This window comes from Protopterus annectens, chromosome 1.part0 (genome assembly GCF_019279795.1).
Source record: "Protopterus annectens isolate FY-2018-M chromosome 1.part0, PAN1.0, whole genome shotgun sequence".
Lineage (NCBI taxonomy): Eukaryota > Metazoa > Chordata > Ceratodontiformes > Protopteridae > Protopterus > Protopterus annectens.
In genome coordinates, this window is record NC_056725.1 from 5,849,851 (window position 1) to 5,871,544 (window position 21,694).

Consider the following 21,694-nt stretch of genomic DNA (forward strand, 5'->3'; position numbering starts at 1 on the left):
CCATGAAAGCAGATATTCTTGAGATGTCAGCACCAAACAACGTTCAGGCTCTACAGCGTTTCCTTGACATGGTCAACTATTTAGGCAAGTTTAGACCAGATTTCAGTGAGTTGACAGCACCTTTAAGAGAGCAGATGCACAAAAATGTTGCATGGTCATGGTTTGAACAGCACCAAAAGGCATTAAGACCTAAGGCAGAAAATTGCTACCCCACCTACATTAAGATACTATGATGTGAACAATCCCATCATTCTTTCTTGTGATGCTTCAATATTTGGTCTTGGCGCAGTTTTACTTCAAAGGATAGACCAAGTAGCCTATGCATCTAGAACACTTAACCAAAGTGAGATGCAATATGCTCAAATTGAGAAAGAAATGTTGGCAACAGTATTCGCATGTTCCAAGTTTCATGATTATATTTATGGTCGAGCTATTCAGATTGAAACAGGTAATCCACCTCTAGTTACTATTCTAAAGAAGCCTATACATTCCGCTCCAGCATGATTACAAAGAATGATGCTCAAATTGCAAAAGTACAACTTCAAAATGGTCTACACAAAAGGCAAATTGCCCTATCTGGCTGATACCTTATCCAGATCTCCCAGAAATATGATGGAACAGCTTGACGCAGAGAATTTTGGACTTTAACCTGATGGCAGTGCACACTTTTTCTATTGTCAGACTTGATGAGTTTAAGAGATTACACAAAGACTGATTCAATTTTGCACAAGCTCATTCACTACATTACTGTTGGATGGCCATCAAAGCAATCTAGTGTACCACCTGAAGTGCAAACATATTTTCCTTACAGAGATGAAATGTTGATGGAAGATGGCATTATTTTTAAAGGTCCTAAAATTGTTGCTCCTGCTTCCTTACAACAAAAATATATCCAGATTTTGCACTGTGGTCACCCAGGTTCCACATCCACTAAGAGAAGAGCGAGAGAAAAAGAAGTTATGCACTCAAAATAATGTTCCATGTGAGTTGTTCATCTCGCATTCATTTTTACTGATGGGTTCGGAGGCAATCCTCAGCTCCGAATCGGCCAACTACAAACCTCAAGGTCTTCAATCAGCTTGAGGCCAACTCCCTATCCCATGATGCACCTTGTGTTACCTCAGATCTTGTTTGCTACCTCAAAAAAAATACCATATGCCATTCTGCACCTTCGTAGACAAGGAAACCAAAGACAGGACAATCAGACCATGATAAAACATAATTCTCAGTCCCTGAGAAAGCCTGGAGGGGGTAGGTGGGTGGGACGTAAGAATGAAGGCAAGATGAACAACTCGCAGGGAACGTTATGGTGAGTACATAACTTCTTTATGTGAAGTTGTTCTATCTCACTGTTCATTCTTACTGATGGATAGCGTCCCAAGCACCATCTTTTGGGTGGCCCATGGGAACATTTTTCTGAGGACAGTGGAACCAAAGGAAGCCCTGTCCCTGGAGGCCCTATCTACTTTGTAATGAGTGATACTCATTTGCTACTGTTATATAAACAAAAAAAAAAAAAAAATTGCCGCTTAGCTAGGGTTAAACTATTCCCGGCACCATAAAGTCTGCTCTTTACATTTTCCCTTAAAATTAGCCAGTTTTTTAGTTTTAGCACTCAAATCTGTTTCTTTGAGCTTGTCACTTGTTCAGAACTCGTTGTAAGCACTAAATAAGCTACAAATTACTACAGCACTCAACTTTCCTCACTTGTCTATAGGAAAACAGTATTTAGTACTTAATAAATAAGCACCTATCTAGGCATGTCTAAGGGCCAGCTCCCGGTGTTTTCTCCTGTCTACCTGATGAATCTGGGCATCTTGGATCAATGCAGCAATTGCCTCATATATACAGGCAACCCTCTCCTCCTTCCACCCAACATTACAACCTGTGAAATATGTACTTATATAGCCAAACTGGAAGCAAAGCTCTCTTCACCCTAGACTGGATTAAACACTCAAAGAGGAGAAGGAAAACACTTGCACCACACCACACTCATCACACAGTCCCTCAAATCCTACACCTCCAAAACAGACATAGAAACACAAAATACACACCTACATTCGCACGGGCTCTCAATAAAAATCTGCTCAAGCAACAGAGACCTCCAAAGCAGAAATGCAAGCAACCTCCACCCCCCAACACAACCCAAATGACACATAGCCCACAAACTCAGTGTGCCACTCAACCACAGCCCATACGGCATAACAACATACTCAACAGTCTAGTCATAGGTGACTCTATAGTCAGGCACACTGATGTTTCACTCACCAGGCTAAACAAGGAGAAAGTTACTGTCAGCTGCCTGTTGGTTGCCAGGATCCGCCACATAACACATGTACTCAGGTCACTCCACAAGTACAAATATGACTCTGTCATTGTCCATGTTGGTGTGAATGACCGGAGACGTACCTCCCTGGACTACATGAAAAGAGACATGAAGGAGCTCTCTGATCTTGTAGCCCATGCAGGTATGACCCTAGCCCTGAGTAGCATCTTGCCATCGCCCAGAATGATACTGCAGTACAAGGACAAAATGATTGACTTCAACAATTGGCTAAGCTTCTGGTGTCATTCTAAGGGGATCCAGTATCTCTCTGCCTGGGATGACGAGATCAACAGACCACAATGCTTTGCCAGAGATGGCCTGCACCTGTCACCCTTGGGATTCCAGATACTGGCTAAGGCTCTTGCCACCCCTATAGTGCCTATTTTAGGCAAGGTTCAAATGACAAATTCACCATCGTAACAGGTACACACAATCAAAATCCGAGGGTAATGCTACTCAATGCTAGAAGCCTAAACCTCAAAATGCATTCACTCGAGGCACTCCTTAAAATGGAGAACATCCACATCTGTGCAGTGACAGAGACCTGGTTCAAGGCTCCAGAGAGCACCCCTGCATTACCAGGCTATAATTCATACCACACCTATCGGCCACCTAACCTGGACCAAAACACTAAAGGCGGAGGGGTGTCCATATTCATTAAATATATCCACACCTCCAAGCTAGTTGCTCAGCATAATGCATCTGAGATTATCCAAGTGCAACTAACTCTGGCCAAGACCACAATCCAAATTGTAACTTGCTACAGATCCCCCACCATGCCCCAGGATTCCCACTCCTCATTTCTTGATTCACTGGAAAATATTAGGGTACAACCCAACACCCTCATAATGGGCGATTTCGACTTCCCACCATTAACTGGGTAAACTACTCATGTGCCAACTCTTTTGCTCAACGTTTTCTGGAATTCATAAATTCCAATGCCTTGGATCAAACTTATCCACACCCCCATCAGGGGCAGAAATATCCTAGACCTGGTCATTACCAACATGGGCGACCGGTGTTCCACACCAGAGGTCAATTCCTCGTTGGTCAGATCTGACCACAAGCTAATCACCCTAAACATCCACATCCCGCCCCCACCCCCATTAGGGAAACCACCGTAAAAAATTTCTCCAAAGCCAACTTCACGCTTCTTAAGACAGAAGTGGCAAACTTCATGACACCCACGCACATGGACAATAGAGGTACGACTGCTGAATCCTACACAAATGCACTTTATAAGCACTTACACGAGTGCATGGATCGTGCTATCCCTAACAGAACCAAGATGCATCCTCCAAAAAAAAGGAAGCCAATCTGGTGGTCCCCTGCCGTAAACAAACTACAACAGAAGAAAGAAACTGTTGCAAAAAAGAGTAAAACCCCATGATTGGAGGAACTCCCTGGTCAGCCTCAGAAAGAAGCTGAGATCCGTCATAAAATCCTCCAAAGCTAGTTACAAAAACAAAATCACCATTGATTCTAAAGACAACCACAAAGCATTATACAGGCATGTCAAGAATCTCAATGGCAACACTCCGATCTGCTCTGAGTTGCAGCACAATGGCAGTAAATATACAGAACCAACTGATACTGCCAACATCCTGGCAGACAGGTTCAGTGCTAACTTCACCCCTCTCTCACCCCCTAAAGAGCTCATCTCTATACCGAAGAATGCAAAGTTCCTGTAATTATGGCTGCACAGGTAGAAACCACACTGTCCAAAGCCAAGAACACAGCATCCATGGGACCTGACAACATCCCAGGCTGCATTCTACATGAACTACAGAATGAACTGGCACCCCACCTAAGCACCATGTTCAATCATAGCCTTACCTCTGGCTTTGTGCCCACAGAATGGCGCACAGTGACGGTTATCCCACTCCACAAAGGGGGAGCCACCACAGACCCCAGGAATTACCGCCCCATTAGCCTAACGAGCATGGTCTGCAAGGTCATGGAATGTATCATCATGAAACTTCTAAATAAAGACATTGGTAATCTCCAAACTCTGGAACTCACCCAGTTCGGGTTTGTAAAAGGCAGGTCATGTCTCCTAAACCTGATAGACTTCTTTGAAGCAGTCACCAAAGCCGTAGATGAGGGTAAGGTGGTCTACACAGCCTATCTAGATCTCAAGGCTTGTGACACCATCCCCCACTCTGGAATTATTGATAAACTCACTAAACTAGGTATAAATCCCCATGTCACAAGATGGGTGGTCAACTGGCTCACTGACAGAACCCACACTGTGAAAGTAGCAGACTCCAGATCCGACTTCAGGCAAGTGACAAGTGGAGTACCACAGGGTTCAGTCCTGGGTCTTCTCCTGTTTGGTATCTACTTTTCTGAAGTACAGGCTAACACAGAAGGTCTTTGGCTAATGAAGTTCGCAGATGACTGCAAACTAGGAGCCATAATCGAAACTCCTAATGATGTGGACATCCTACAAAAGGGTCTCAAGGCGACAGATGCCTGGGGTCAAAGCCATGGCCTCAAGCTCAATGCCAAAAAGTGCACTGTCATCCCCTTTGGTAAAAACTCTGTACCCATGAGCTACCACATAGGTGGTAGTCGACTTAACACCAAAAGTGTGATAAGCGACCTCGGGATACAGATGGACAGCAGTTTCTCCTTTGATAATCACATCGCCAGAGTAGTCAGGAAATCCTTCTAAGTGGCACACCTCATCACAAAAGGTTTCTCATTAAGGAAAAAAGAGGTCATTGTTTCCCCCTACTCATCACTCAATAGACCCATTATAGAATATAAAGCCCCTTTTGGTATGCACCTCACAAGACATCTACAACAATTGGAAAGGCCGCATAAATACCAGCTTCAAACAAATACCCTACGCAGACCATTTCAAAAAACTCCAGCTTTACTCAGTCGCATATCCCCTACTCAGAGGCTATCTCTGCCTAACATATAAAGCTATGTCAAACCCAGAGCTGTTGGACATGCTCCACTTAAAGAAATCCGAATCCCTCCAAGCTACATGCTCTAGGGACCTAAACCTTGTCACCACAATAAACAGAACATGCTGGAGGGATAGATTCCTGTCCCAGAGACTTCCCATACTCTGGAACAAACTACCTATCTATATCAAACAAAGCTCCTCATTAGCACTCTTCAAGAAAAATTTTGGTGATTAGATGGGAAATAAGAAATTCCCCCCGGGATCACCTCTGGGGCACTGCTAAACAGGGGCACAGGAAAATAATTTTCTTTGGTGGCGAAAGCCAGGGTACCTTTTTGGCTAGGCTTATATAGGCCCTAGGGCTAATAGCTTAGTACCTACTTATGAACCTATAAAGGTATGAGGCTTTGACCAAGTGGCTGCTGCACAAATAGAATCTACTGGTAGCCTGGCAGTAAAGGCTGAAGACGTGGAAACAGCTCTGGTTGAATGGGCCTTTATTTTGTGCTGCAGTGGTGTATTGGCTGATGAATAAGTAAAGGTGATGCTATATGACAGCCATTTTGACAGTGTTTTTTGCCACAGGGCTGCCTTTTCTGGATTCTGAAAAGGAAACAAAGAGTTTTTCAGATTTTCCAAATTCTTTGGTCCTATCCAGGTAGAATCGAAGTTGCCTGTGAACATCAAGTTTGTGCAGCATATACTCCAAGTTATTCTTAAGTTTGGGGAAAAAAACTGTAATTCTATCGTTTGGTTAAGATTAGCCTCAGTACAAACTTTAGGTAAGAATGATGGATTAGTTCACAGGAAAACTATCAATATGAAAAATCAAATATGGAAGATTAATAGACAAGGCCTGTAACTCAAACTCTTCGAGCAGATGCGATGGCTACTAAGAAAATGGTTTTCCAAGACAAATATTTCAATTTGCATACAGAAGCTGGTTCAAACAGTGGAAGAATGGTGTGTGAAAGCATAAAATTCAAATTCCAAGGTGTACAAGGGGATTTGACGGGTGGTCTAAGGTGAAAAGTCCCCTTGAGAAAGGCTTTGGATAGCTTGTGTGACATTACATTTAATCCCACACTACCAAGGAGAAAATGAGAGATCGCCGCAAGCTGCAGACGAATGGTGGCTGCAGCCGCTCCCTTGTTGAAAAGCATAGTCAAAAATTCCAGGATACAGGAAATCGGGGATAGGTAAGGGTCAATGCTATTCTGAGAAGCCCATATCGAAAATCCCTTTCATTTGCTGAGGTATAATTCTCGTAGATGACTTATGAGAAGATATTAAAATATGTTATGTTGCAGTTGAGAGGTTATTGAACCTGGCTATGTTGGGAATTGGAGCAGCCAAGCTGTCAATTTCAGGGACGGAAGAGAGGATGAAGAGCCCCCCGACGAGTGCATCAGGAGATGTGAAACTGAGTCCAGAAGCCAAGGTTCTTCCAATAGATGAGGTTGAAGAAAGGGGAACCAAATCTGACGAGGTCAGTAGGAGGCTATTAGAATGATGGTCCTTCCCAGGGCTTTGACTTTCTGTAATACTTAGGGTATCAGGGGTATTGGTGGGAAAGCATAACTGAGATCCAGGGGCCAATCATGTACAAGGGCATCCCTTGGGGCATCTCCCAGAGGAGGGATTAGGGCAAAGTAGCTTCTGCATTTTGTATTCATGGGGGAATGCAAAGAGATCGCAGCAAGGCTGGTCCCATCTGCGGAATATTCTTTCCGCTATTTCTTCCTTGAGGGACCACTTGTGAGGCAACAAAATTGCCCTGTTCAGTGAGGCAACAAAATTGCCCTGTTCAGTTTGTCTGCTATCACATTGGATTTCCCCGGGATGTGCATTGCTATCAGAAACTGCTGGGTGGAGGTAGCCCACTGCCATACTCTTATGGCCTCTTGACAAATGGGGATAAGACCTGGTTCCTCCTTGTTTGTTTATGTACCAGACCACCGACATGTTGTCCGTCTGAACTGCAATTGTCCCCAGAGGAAGAGAGTCCTGAAAGTATTGCAATGCCAGGAGTACTGCTCTCAACTCCAACACATTGATATGCAGATGAGTCTCTAGTTTGTTCCATCTGCCTTGGGCTTTCTTCCCTGAAAATGCCCCCACCCCATCAGGGAAGCGTCCGTGGTCATATTGGCCGACACTGAGGGTAGGATAAAGGGACGACCTATCGTTACTTGATGAGGTCAACCACCACTGAAGATCTTTTTTGCAGGAGTTTGTTAGAGCAATCAGATGTGACACTGGAAGTTCTTGATAGGACTACTGCATGAACAGGAGCCACTGCAGAATCTGCATGTGCATACGACCCAAGGGAATTGCTATGATTGCAGCCGCCATCGTCCCCAACAATTTTAGCACATCTGAGGCTGGTACCTTGTCTTTCGATAGGAGGTTTAGAATTTGCTGTCGAAGTACAGATACCCTCTCTGAAGGAAATTTTAAAGTGGTGGTGGTGGTGTCCAAATCTGCTCTTATAAAAACACTATGTTGCGATGGTGACAAGGCAAATTTTTCTGAGTTTATGGTAATCCCCAATTGGTTGCAAAGGTTTCAACGTGGTGTCCCTGGCTTGTATGAGCTGATGCCTGGTGGTGGCAGTGAGGAGCCAATCGTCTAAGTACAGAAACACCTGGAATCCCAAACGCCTCAGGTGAGCCATGACCACTGCAATGCATTTGAACACTCTGGGAGCTGTAGTGAGACCAAAGGGCAGTGCTCAAAACCGGTAGTGACCGGCTCCCAGCCGAAAGCGCAGATGATCCCTGGATGGTCTGGCCATTTTTATATGGTAGTACGCATCCAGGAGATCGATTGAGCACATCCAAGTGTCTTTCCCTAAAAAGGGAAGTATCGACTGTAGCGTGACCATCTGGAATGTCTTCTTCTTGACAGATCTGTTTAGCCTGCTGAGGTCCAAAATGGGTCTCCAGTCCCCTATTTTCTTCAGAACTAAAAAGAATCTTGAGTAAGTTCCGGATCCTATCTGGTCTGCAGGGACCGGTTGGATGACTCTTTTGTTCTAACAACCTTTGTACCTCTATGGTTGCTTGTTCCCTGTATCTGGGTGGAACGTCTGGGATTTTTGTTATTAAGGGTGGTGGAGTGGCAAAGGGAATAAAGTATCCTCTGGATATGATGCTTTGTACCCAGCTGTCTTTTGTTATTTTAGCCGGACATTTGTGTACAAAGATAAGTGACCCCCGACTGCCTCCAGAGTTGGAAAGTCGGGCCTCCTTTCAGGAGTGCTGGTAGGGCTTCCCAAAGAACTGATCTCTGTCACCCTGATTCTGCGGACTTCCTCTGCCGTGAGAGCGGTGTCTTCCATTATTACCCCCTCCCCTGCCCCTGGAGGGGGGTTCACCACGTGTGCCCTGAAAGGCTCCTTGGGCTTTTCGGAACCACATCTTTCCTCCCTTCTGACCTTTGGGGTAGGGTCTAGTAGGGGTGGAAAAATGGACTCCGATGGCAGATTCTTTCCTTCCTGCTCACACAGTCTCCTTTACTTTGGGCCGGAAAAGACATGAGCCATCAAAAGGGGGTGTTCACAAGGCTCTGCAAAGGAACATAAGCGCATCCAGGAGCATCGCCTAAGAGCAATTCCTGTACCCGCTGCCCTACTCATTCCATCAGCTGCATATGAGATCAAACGCACAGAAGAGTTTACCACAGAATTAAGAGTAGCAAGCTGGGAAGCAACCTTCTCTGACATTCCCTCAGCTATCGCACCCTGTAGGGCATCTCCAAGCTCTTTTAAGAGATCTCTTTGCAGTGTCATAAAATGTGTGAGGTAATTCAGTGATCGCATGGCAAAAGTCACTGAACTAAACTTGAGCTTTCCGTATCTATCCATGATCCTAGAATCTCTGTTAGGAGTACGGACAGATAAAGAATTTCCGACATCTCCTTTTTGGTGGCTGCCACCATCATGGCATCAACAGGCACTCTCTTCATGAGAAAGGTCTTGCCTTGGGGAGAAGTAATAAATTAGGCCTCCTAGGGACAGGCTCCATGGTGTCCGAAGACTCCCACGCCCTTCGTGAGACCAGCTCCATAAGCTCATTGAAGGGCGGAGACACCCAAGAGGTGGAGGGCTGAGACTCAAAAGCCTTCAGGAGAACAGACTCATCATCAATAGGGTTAATGGGTTTCCAGCCACCTCTGCTTAAGGATTTACAAGACACCTGCAAGAGAGATATCCTCAGAGAGGGGACCCTTCTGACTCATCTAAGTTGGTGTCTGAGGTGACAGATTCCTGCAGGGAGTCCAGATGCCTCCTCTTGCATAACCTCTTCCTGGGAACCTCATCAGTGGGAGCTTCAGGTGAGGTCTCGGAAGAGCAGGGTCTGCCCTGTGGGGCTTCCTGAGGCTCAGGGTCTCTACGCTTTAAAGGGATCTGTGAGGCAGAAGAAAACTTGGGTACTTTCAGGGAGGAGGCAGTTGGTTCTGAAGTTGTGGATGTCCTGGGAGACATTACTCTCCTCATCGCATCAAAGCCACCTCTGCTCCAATGAGAAGGAACTCCTGGATCTGAAGAAGCAGGTAATTCCCTTGGCACCAGAACAGTGGGCTCTGATTCAGACATAGGCACCGAACTCATCTGCGCCGAGGCCCCGAGAAGCAAAGTCAGAACCAAAAGATTGGTTTGATTGTCCTCCCTGGACCAAACCAGTGAGTGTCAGCCCCTAGACTCCTTGATTGGCACCAAGGGAGTCCGAGTAGTCAGCACCGATGGCACTGGAACAGGCTTCGGCTCCGAAGGTTCCACGATCATCAGTTCCAACTCCTCCGGCTCTGAAGGTGCGAGTTGGCTTGGGGGAGGAACAGCTGTCTCTTCCGAAGCCGTTTGGGTCAGATCCGATAACCATTTAGCAAGTGCCGGTGTCTGTAATAACTTCTGCACCACACAATCCACATCCAAATCTGATAGACTTCTCGAGGACCAAGATGAGGGGGGATCGATGACACCACTGATTGCAGAACTGGTTATTTCAACACCGTAAAGACCAGTTCCAGGACTAGGGACCAGCTCCAAAAAGCTATGTCACTCGGCTCCGAGGTCTGTGGAGCAGACGTTGATAATTTTTCAGCTGATTTTGGAGCAGAATGTCTCAGCTCCGTGGATGCAGAATTTGAATATTTGGTAGATTTAGAAGATTTTGATGTTTTATCTTGATCATCTTTGTCCAAAGATTCCTGAAAAGAGGATTTCAGTAATCCCCTATCAATCAATTTTCTCTTCCTTTACTGTAGAACATGGCTACTGAAAGAATGGCAAATGGAGCAGGTCTCCTGTAGGTGCAAAGCACCCAAGCAATAAACACAAATAACGTGACCATCAGTCACGGTAATTTTTTGCCCACACTTAGGGCATTTCTTGAACCCAGATTTGGGTTGTTTTTCTTTTCCTTGATTAGCCATAACATATACTGACAGACAACCAACAAATGTAAGTAAGGCCTACAAGGAGAAACAAACAGCCTAGAGAAAAGTAGAATACCTATCACTAAAAGTTAGTTAGTAATAAGAAAAAATTTGCCCAGTTAGAAAAAAGGGTTGACACTATATAGCAGTTTCTGATAAACAAATATCTGTCCTAAACGCGGACTTCCAAAAAGTAAACTAGCCCTCTAAATTAAATGGGCTCTATAAGTCCAAATAACAAACACGCACACACTAGAAACAATCTACTCAACTTATTATAATAATCTAAATATTTTAAATGCTAATTTTTCTTTAAATTCTAAATTTTTAAGCACACCTAATATGTAAACACACAAGGATACGAAGGGAAAGGGAGATAATAAAGGCCTAATAAAACAACGGCCACAAGAACATCTAAACTGAACCTCAAAGATAGCAGAAATAGTTCTGCGAAAGCCTAAAGTATTCCTAAACGGAAAGGAAACTTATAAAACTACAAATTCAAACCTTATAAAAGAAAAAGTAGTAATCAAAACATTTCTACTGGCCCAAGCTGTGAAGTATCCTCTGATCTACTGCAGCAGCAAACTAGATGTGAGGTAACACAAGGTGCATCATGGGATAGGGAGTTGGCCTTGAGCTGACTGAAGACCTCGAGCTTTGTAGTTGGCCGAGTCAGAGCCAAGGATCGGCTCCGAACCCATCAGTAAGAATGAACGGCGAGATAGAACAACTTCACACATTTTGGCCTTCATTACAGAGAGACATTGATAAAGTACTTTCTTCTTGCTCAGTACGCAATAGTACTCCATTGCATTTGCAAAGAGAACCACTTCAGCTAAGTCCAATTCCTGAACTACCTTGGTCAACCATTGCAACTGATATCTCAGTGGAACAATCAACACTATTTAGTACTGGTAGACTCTTCGAATTGGTTTGAGAGTGGAACCTAACTTCCACTGCTGTTATTACTAAGTTGAAACGTCATTTCTCAGTCCATGGTAGTCCACACAAAGTTATTTCTGACAATGATACTCAATTTACTAGTCAGTTGTTTCAGCAATTTGCAAGAGAATGGGACTTTGTACATGTCGCTAGCAATCCTGAATATCTTCAGTCAAACGGTCTAGCTGAACATGCAGTGCAAAGCAATTACTTGAAAGGTCAAGGCATGGTAACAGACATATTTTTAAATTAGCTTAATCTCAGAAACATAGCCTGTGACAATATTCTTGGCTCCACTGCTCAAAGATTTCTTTCCAGGCAAACCAGAACTATGCTACCTATTCATTCCAGTTTATTAAGGCCTAAAGCTAAGAACAATAAAACCATCAAAGCTCAATTATCCAAGAAGCGTACCATCCAGAAGTCCAGTTACGACAAATCGAGCAGATTACTTCGTCCATTGAGGGGAGTGAAAATACAAATGGTGAAAGGTTTCGACTGGATTGGTCATTTGTTCCAAGCTAAGGTCCTACCTTATAGAATATGAGGGTGTACAGTATCAGAGGAATCGTAGACATATTCTTCCTGTACTAGACATCATCATCATCACAACATTGTTTCTGTGATGTAGGTTCTGAATCCCACAGTGAACCAAATGTTTCCAACCCAGAGTGTTCAAACCTGTGATTCCATTCCTGAAGATGTTACAAAAACTTCAAAGGTTGAACATTGTGTAGAGACTGTTCCAGTTGCTAAATTCAATTCACATGATATGGACAAATATCTAAGCCAAGTATGAAATACACAACAACATGGACATACATATTATATATATATATATATATATATAATATATGTGTGAGTGTGTGTGTGTATTTAAGCTTGTATATATTCATGACAAAGAATTACCTGTGATTTCTGCATGCCAAGTAGATTCAGAACGTTGTATAACTATTTTCTCAAAGAGGGAGGAAGTAGATCAGAGTGTATATGTGATGTGTACTGTGTCTTTAAGAAGCATGTCAAAGACTGTGCGTGCACACATGCTAGACACATGCTATTCCTAGTGCCATTTTGAGACAGCAGCCAGAGAGAGCATGCATAATTGCAGTAGTTAGTTTTAGTCAGTAAACTAATCTATCGTGATGTGTTTGTATAAAATAAAGCTGCTTGAACTAAACTCACCGAGACTCTTCTAATGTGTCGAATGCAGGAGAGCAACATATTCCCTCTTTTATACTCTAACAGCGACACTCAGTATCTTAATTGCTTTACAGTTTTCTCTGTTCAGTACCCCATGTTGGCATTCAATTTCTCCCCTTCCTTTCCCTTACTGCTCTGCATTTTTGTGGCAAGACTTTATCTGTTAACAATTTAGCAGCACAGTAATATATCCTATTTACTTCAGTTATATTGCATGAATTGCTATGGGGAGTCCTAATTACTGTGTTCACTTGTTTTATCAAACTAACTCACTTTAAGGTATAGCTAATGTACAGCTAGCTTCAGAGGTAACCTGTCACCTGCTGGCACTGTGGTGGAATAGACTGCTATTATCAGATACCTATGTTACCATTAATCTGTATAAATCAAGTTATACATGTTGGCAGTTCTTTTTTTTGGTAAATTGCCTGCATTAATTGCCTGCGACGTAAAGGAGGGGGTTAGAATTTAACAATATACATACAGAGATGGGTAAAAGACCACCACTGAACAAAAGATTTTCCCAATATGCAGTAATAACATATGGATAAAAAGGAAACAGACCGGTGACCTATAGATACAGATAGAATGAAAATATATCTGTAGTGTTATTTCTGACTAACCTTCGATAGCTGTAGTATGTTTATGGAAACCAATGACTTCTGAGGATTTCCTTAAGTTGTATGTTCACTGACTAGTTTACAGATGCTTTCTGATGCTTAGTAATATATAGTAGCAGTTGTTAGCGCATGTGGTTTGATGGAAACAACATGAGGATTGCTCACTGTTTATTGGTTTGATATGCTGCCACAAGTGCATAACAGTTCATTTTAATAAGCTGACTTATTTCTGCAATGTTTCATAATGGGAGTTAAGAAAAAAAAAGAAATTATGTCTTACCATAACGTTCCATGTGCGATGTCGATCTTCACCAATCCTTGACAGTGGGTTCGATTCCAAACCTCGGAACTGAGACAGCCGTTTACATCAGCTCGCGCTCTCCAAACTCTCGAGCCAGGCTGTACCCATAATGCTCCTCACAGAGATTACCTCAGATCGAGTTTGCAGAGGAGTGGCAGTCAGACTTGAGAGGTCAAAAATGCATGACAATTAGATTAACTGAGACCAAATACAAGTCCTTAAAGGAAAGCTAGCCAAAGTCTAAATTCGGTCTACTTAAAGAGTCTCAGGATGGGAGAAAGAGGGTGGGTATGTCAAGGATTGGTGAAGATTGACAATACAGATGAAATGTTATAGTAAGTCATAACTTCTTTATCTGATGTTGTCAATCTTCACTCAATCCTTGACAGTGGGATAGAGTCCCCAGCTACTTTAGCCTCGGGAGGTCTCATGGAAGAATATTCCTAAGCACCACAGAGCCAAAACATACTTGTCTCCTTGAGACCTGATCTAATCTGTAATGAGTGATGAAGGTATGATAAGTTCAAGTGGCTGCTGCACAAATGTCGTCTAAAGAAGCTCTGGCATGAAAGACTGCAGAAGTAGCTACCGCTCTTGTAGAATGGGCTTGAACTGCTGTTTTGGGAGCTGGAGTCCTTTAGAATGATAAATGAAGGTGATGCAGTCTCTAAACCACTTGGCCAAGGTAACCTTAGAAACTGGGTTACCTAGATGGAGAGAAGAAAATGCCACAAAAGGTTGGTTTGATTTTTCTAAATACTTTAGTCCTGTGAAGATAAAAACATAGTTGCCTGTGCATGTCAAGAAGATGGACAGCATATTCTCCCTTGTTCAAAAACTTTGGGAAAAACACTGGTAGCTGTAAAGTCTGATTAATATTAGTTTCGGATACAACCTTGGCCAAAAAGGAAGGACTGGTTTGAAGCGCAACTCTATCTTTATGAAAAATTAAGTATGGAGGTTGGCACGACAGGGCCTGAATTTCTGAGACTCTTCTGGCAGAAGTGATAGCCACCAAAAATAGTTTTCCAGGAGAGATATTTTAAGTCACAAGTTGCCGATGGTTCAAAGGGGTACAGAGTCAGGGCCTGACGTGCTGATGCAAATCCAAAGGCAGGAGAGGTTCTTTAAATGGACATCTTAGCATTAGAAGACCTTTCAAGAATGATTTACACAGTTTGTGTGACATCACAGGAGCACCTTCTAGTCCTGTATGGAACTTTGAAATTGCAGCTAGATGCATTTTAATCACTGACGTAGAGGAACCCGACTGGTAAAGTAAGACTAAAAAATCTAATACCTCGTGGATAGGACTTGAATATGGATCTAATTCCATTGTCTAGAGCCCATCTCACAAATTTTTCCCATTTGCTTTGGTATAATTTCCTTGTGGTGAGCGATGATAATCTGTTGGACAGGTGAGGAAAGAGAAGGATGCCTGGCAATCACGGGAACTGGAGAAGCCATGCAGTGAGCTTGAGGTTTTGCAGCAGATTTGGATGCACCATGCCCTCCAGATGAGACAGTAGAGCTGGAACTGGATCATAAATCCATGGTTTCCAAATCAAATGAAGCCACAGGAAGGGAAACCAAACTCGTCGAGGCCAGAAGGGAGCAATGAGGATTATTGAGTTTTCCATCCTTTTGGCTTTCTTCAGGAACTGTGAAATGAGAGGAACTGGAGGAAAGGCATAAAGCAGACCGGGAGGCCAAGCGTGGAGAAGAGCGTCTCTGGGTGACTCTCCCTGATGGGGGATTAGGGCAAAGTAACTTCTGCACTTGTTGCTTAGAGGAAAGACAAAGAGATCGCAGCAAGGTTGGCCCCAGTAGTGAAAAATGTTGTTTGCCACTGCTGAGTTGAGAGACCACTCGTGAGGCAAGAGAATAGTTCTGCTCAATTTGTCCGCTATCATGCTATAACTCCCTGGAATGTGCATTGCTATAAGAAAGCAGTTGGAAGAAATTGCCCATTGCCAAAACACTGAGTGCTTCTAGACACACCGGGTAAGATTTGGTTCCCCCTTGTTTATGCACCAGACTGCTGACATGTTGTCAGTCTGAAACGCTACTGTTCCTAGAGGGAGGACATCTTGGAATGCTTGCAACGCTAACAGCAGTGCCCTCATCTCTAGTATATTGATGTGCAAGTTGGCCTCCAACTGGGACCACATGCCTTGAATTGTCTTTCCCAGATAATGCCCCCCCCCCCGGTCTGGGAGGCATCTGCAGTCACTTTGGCTTGGGGCTAGGACAGAATGAAAGGATGACCCACGAGAATCTGGCTGGAGTGTAACCACCCCAACAGGTCATGCTTGCAATGATTGGTAATCAGAATTAGTTGAGACATTGGTTGGTAAATGAGAGTTTATTGGGATGCTAGTAACCATTGTAATATCCGCATGTGATATCTTGCCAAGGGGACTAGACTGACTGCTACTGCCATGGAGCCTGCTACTGCCATGGAGCCTAAGGTTTGAAGAACTAATTTTGCTGGAACCTTGCTGCTGTGTAGCAATTGAATGACCTGAGATCTTATGGGTTGTAGCCTTTCTGGAGGGAGAGATGCAATTCCCGAGGCAGTGTCTAAGTGGGCTCCTATGAAGTGCAGTTTTTGAGTGGGTTGAAGTGTGGACTTTTCGAAAAAAGAAGTTATGTCTTTACCATAACGTTCCATCTGTGTTGTTGATCTTTGTTCATTCATTACTGATGGGTTATCGGTTCCATCCTCTGAACCGAGCCAGCCAATATCAAGCTTGCATCAGCCAAAAACTCTTGAGCCAAGGTCCTACCCAGAATGCTCTGCTCCCTGTTACCTCAGATCGAGTTTGCAAGTTGATAGATAAACGTAGAGGCTACCTCTGGTCATAACAGACCTACAAGAAAGGAGTACATGGGCTCAACCAAGAACCTCAGGAAGGGGGATGGAGGGTGGAAAGTAATGAATGAACGAAGATCAACAACACAGAAAGAACGCTATGGTAAGACATAACTTCTTTATCTGATGTTGTTAATCTTCGTTCATTCCTTACTGATGGGACAGAGTCCCCAGCTACCTGTATCTCTGGGTGGCCCTCATGGAAAGACATTCCTGAGCACCATGGAGCCAAAGGAAGCTCTACCTCTGAAGACCAAGTCCATTTTGTAATGAAGAATAAAGGTATGAGGTTTGGCCCAAGTTGCAGCTGAGCAAATATCATTGAGGAAAGCCTTAGCATGGAAAGCTGCTGAAGTTTCCACAGATCTTGTAGAATGTGCTTTGACTCTATGAGGCAAGGTGAGATTGTTTTTGTTGTAGATAAAGGTGATACAATTTCTCAACCATGAAGCCAATGTAACTTTTGATACAGGATGACCCCATCTAGGTCCAGAAAAAGACAGAAACAGTTGGTCTGATTTACGGGTAGATTTTGTTCTGTCCAGATAAAATTGTATTTGTCTATGAACATCCAAGGAGTGCAGGCAATACTCTCCCTTGTTAGAATGTTTAGGAAAGAACACTGGGAGATCAACAGACTGGTTGATAGATCGCTCTGACATAATTTCTGGTAAAAAGGTAGAAATGATTCTCAGTGATACCCTATTGTTATGGAAGATAAAATAGGGAGGTTAGATGCACAAGGCCTGAAGTTCTGACAATCGCCTGGCCAGATTGATTGCAACCAGAAAAAGTTTTCCCCAAGAGAGATATCTTACATCACAAGAAGACGCAGGTTCAAAGGGTGGAGCTGTTGAAGCTTGCAGAACCAAAGCCAAATCCTAAGGTTGTACGGGTTGTCTAAAAGGAGGTTTTAGATGGACAACCCCTTTCAAGAAAGTCTTACAGAGTCTGTGTGACATAAGTGAAGAATCTTGAAAACCAATATGAACATTTGAGATGGCAGCTAAATGTACACGGATAGTAGAGGCAGACACCCCAGAGTGGAAAAGATGTGATAAGTAATCCAATACCACCGAGACTGGGGCTAACAAGGGGTCTAATTTGCTTATCTGCTGCCCATAGAGAGAACCTCTTCCATTTGTTAAGATAAATTAGTCTGGTGGACAATTTATGAGATGCAATAATAATATTGTGCACAGGGGACGAAAGGTTTTCATCCCTGGCAATCATAGGAAGTGGAGAAACCAAGCTGTCAGTTTCAGGATTGTTAGATTGGGGTGAATCAAATCCTGCGGATGGGAGATCAACGTTGGGGATGGATATGAGGATCCATGGTTGATCTAGCAGGTGACGCCAGAGGAAGGGAAACCAGACTTGTCGAGGCCAATATGGAGCAATGAGGATCACTTTGCTCTTCAGTTGTCGTGCTTTCTTTAGAAATTGAGAGATGAGGGGTAAAGGAGGACAGGCATAAAGTAGACCCAAGGGCCAAGCGTGGACTACAGTGTCCCTTGGTGACTGTCCCCGAGGGGGGATCAGGGCAAAGTAGTTGCTGCACTTTTAGTTGGTTGGGGAGGCACATAGGTCACAGCAAGGTTGGCCCCAGTGGTTGAAGATTTTTACCGCTATCAGAGGATTGAGGGACCACTTGTGAGGCTGTAGAATGCACCTGCTCAATTTGTCCACTATCACGTTGGAGCTCCCGGGAATGTGTGTTGCAATCAGAAAGCGGTTGTGAGCTATCGCCCATTGCCATATTCTTAAGGCCTCATGGTATAATGGGCAAGATCTGGTGCCCCCATGTTTGTTGATGTACCAGACCACTGACATGTTGCCTGATTGGATCGCAACAGTCCCTGACAGACGGATGGAGTGAAATGCTTGCAACGCTAGAAGCACCGCCCACAGTTCCAGAACACTGATATGCAAAAGGGCCTCTGTCTCCAACCAGGTGCCTTGGACCGAGTTTCCTGACATAGCCCCCCCACCCCATCAGGGAGGCGTCTATGGTCACTGGCTATCGGTTGATGGGAGTTGAAAGGGCAAGACCATTGTTGGGGATTTCGAGACATCTGCAGGAGTAAATCTTGCTTGCATGTCTGAGTTACACTTATTTGAAAAGACAAAGGATGTTGCAGAGTGTACCACTAAGTGAGAAGTAGCCACTGAAGAAGTCTCATGTGGAATCTGGCTAGAGGAACAATGGTAATCGAAGCTGCCATTGACCCCAATAGCTGAAGTACAGATCGAGCTGGGGATTTGTGGTGACAGAGCAGCAGTTGAACTTGTTGTCTTATTCTCAGAAGTCTGTATTCTGGAAGGGATACTGTGTAATTTCTTGTGCCCAACAGTACCCCTATAAATTCCAAAGACTGAGTTGGGGCTGTGTTGGATTTCTCCCAGTTTATGGCGATTCCCAGGCTTCGAGCTGTTAAGAGAGTATACTGCAGGGCTTCTTCCAGTAGATGCTTGGTGGGGGCAGTAAGGAGCCAGTCGTCTAGATATGGAAATGCCTGGAATTCTGGAATCCTTGCAGTCACAAGTGAGAGGTAACCACTGCCATGCATTTTGTGGACACTCTGGGGGCTGTAGAGACACCAAAGGGCAGGGCTCGAAACTGGTAGCGACTGGCTCCTATACGGAAGCGGAGGTATCTTCTTGAGCGTTTGTCCATTTTTATGTGGTAATATCCATCATGAAGATCTACACAGAACATCTAATCGTCTTCTTCCAGAAGAGGAAAGATAGACTGAACCGTGACCATCCAGTTCTCTGTTTTTACAAATTTGTTTAGTGTACTGAGATCCAAAATTGGTCTCCAGTCCCCTGTATTTTTTGGCACTAAAAAGAACCTTGAGTAAAAAACAGATCCTATCTTGTCTGGAGGGACTGTCTGGATGACTTTTTTGTAGCAGCTTTTTGATTTTGTTTGCTCCTGTTTCCCTTTGACTGGGTGGAACATCGGGTAAGACTCTTGACGAGACTGGGCAAAGATGGAAGGGGATGTGATAGCCTCTGGATATAATTCGTTGTACCCAAGAGTCGGTTGTTATGCTTTGCCAGACAGCAGGGTACAAAGAGAAAACTCCCGACCACTTCCAGAGGTGAGCAGAAGGACAACTCTTCTGGAACACTGATAGAGTTGGCCAGAGAAAGAATCTCTGGAACCCCAGTTTCGTGGACCTCCTCTGCCCCAAAAGGGGTGTCTTCCACTGGAGTTTCCCCTATGCCTCTAGGGGAAAACTCAGCACGTGCATCCTGGAAAGAACCCTGTTATTTCTTGTGCCAGATCTTTCCACTCCTCTGATTTCTGGAATAGAATCGCTGAGGAGTGGAACATCTGACACCAACGGCAGACAAGGTCTTGCCATTTTGTTCACACCGTGGTAGCGTATCCTTGACTTTAGGGCCAAACAAAGAAGTGGCCTCTACAGGGGCATTCATGAAGGAAGCCTTAAAGGAGTCTGCAAAGTCACAAAGGCACATCCAAGCATGCTGTCTGGTGACTATACATGCGCCTGCCGCTCTAGCCAGCCCTTCCGTTGCGTGAGAAATAAGACGCATGGAAGAGTTGGAAATGGACTCTAGGGTGGCTATCTGAGAAGCCACATTATCACGGACTTCATCAGAAAAAGCTCCTGCCAAGGTTTCAGACAGCTGGTTGATAAGATCTCGCTGAAGCCTGGTAAAATATGCCAAATAATTCAAAGACCTTATGGCGATGGTCGATGAAGCAAACACTTGCTTCCCTAATCTGTCAATCGCCCAGGACTCCTTGTTGGGTGGATGGACAGTTTGGCTCTCTTCTGCCAAATCCTTCTTAGTAGCAGTTGCCACCACCACAGCATCTACTGGAAGACCAGATGACCAGTGGGGGTGCTCAGCGGGAGGGGGGGCGATAATATTTTACCTGTCCTCTTAGGTATCGCTTCCATGGTATCGGGAGCCTTCCATGCGCGCTGCATGATGAGCTGGACGAGCTCATCGGCAGGCAGGGTGACCCAGGAGGTAGGGGGCCGGGCACAAAAAGCCTGCAGGAATACGGATTCCTCAGAGGAAGGATTAGAGGGCTTCCAGTCACCCCTCTAAGGATCATGAGGATGTCACCGAAGGATACCTCATCAGAAGGTGATCACTGGAACGCTTCACCATTATCAAAATCCACATCTTCAGTCAATGACTCCTCAGTGGAGTCCATGTGCTTTCGCTTACACAATGCTTTGCGGGGTGCTTCCTTGGTGGGAGGTTCTGGGGAAGACTGCAAAGTGGGTGTCTCCTGAGGAGGAGAGACCTGAGGCTCTTGTGCCTGGTGTCCCGGATTTGAAGCTTGTGGCAGCTGTGGCACAGAGGGGGGAGAGGGCTCCGACAAATGGGCTTTGCCAGCGAAGGCAAGCACCCTTTTCCATGGCCTGGAAGTCTGGCCCACCCAAGGAGGGCTGGAAGCCTGGAACAGAGCACGGCAACCTTGGAACTGGGGTCACACCCCGCCCCAACGAGCCGGCCCCCAGACCAGGAGTCTCAAGAGGACCGTGAACCATAAGAGAGAGAGCATCCCTGAAAGATGCCATAGAAAAAAAATCAGCATGGAGCCAGGAATGCCCTCCCAAACGGCACAGCCACTGGCGTGAGAAGAGCCCGATGCCCAGTGCACCGAAGGCCACAAGGACGATGCTGGTTCCAAAGTGAGATCCATTATTGGAGTCGGAGGGAGGGAGGGAAGCTGCTGTCGGAGTAATAGGCTTCGAGACTTGAGTGGAAGTCGAAGGAGTATACGTTGGGATTTGAGGCAAAATACGCTCATCTGAATGAAAGAGACCTCTGGCCACAAGCAACTGGTCAACAAGCCGCAACACATCCTGCTCAGACAGACTCTTGGTTGACCTCATGGAGAAGGCTGATGGCGATTCTGGCCTTTCTAGGAAAGGACTATACTGACTGCTTGCAAAAGGATCCACTGAAGGGGAATATTTGGTCCTTGCTAATTCAATAGGTGCAGAGCTCGGAGCCGAAGAAGTCTGCACCGAAGAAAACGGTGTGGAAAAGGTCTGCGCCGAAGATGTCA

General features: G+C 44.7%; 1 protein-coding gene across 2 annotated transcripts in view; it reads right to left on the bottom strand.

Moving 5' to 3' along the window:
• TBCB (tubulin folding cofactor B) overlaps positions 1-21,694 on the bottom strand; it is a 781,868-nt gene that overhangs the window by 268,255 nt on the left and 491,919 nt on the right. The gene's annotated exons all lie outside the window — the stretch shown is intronic.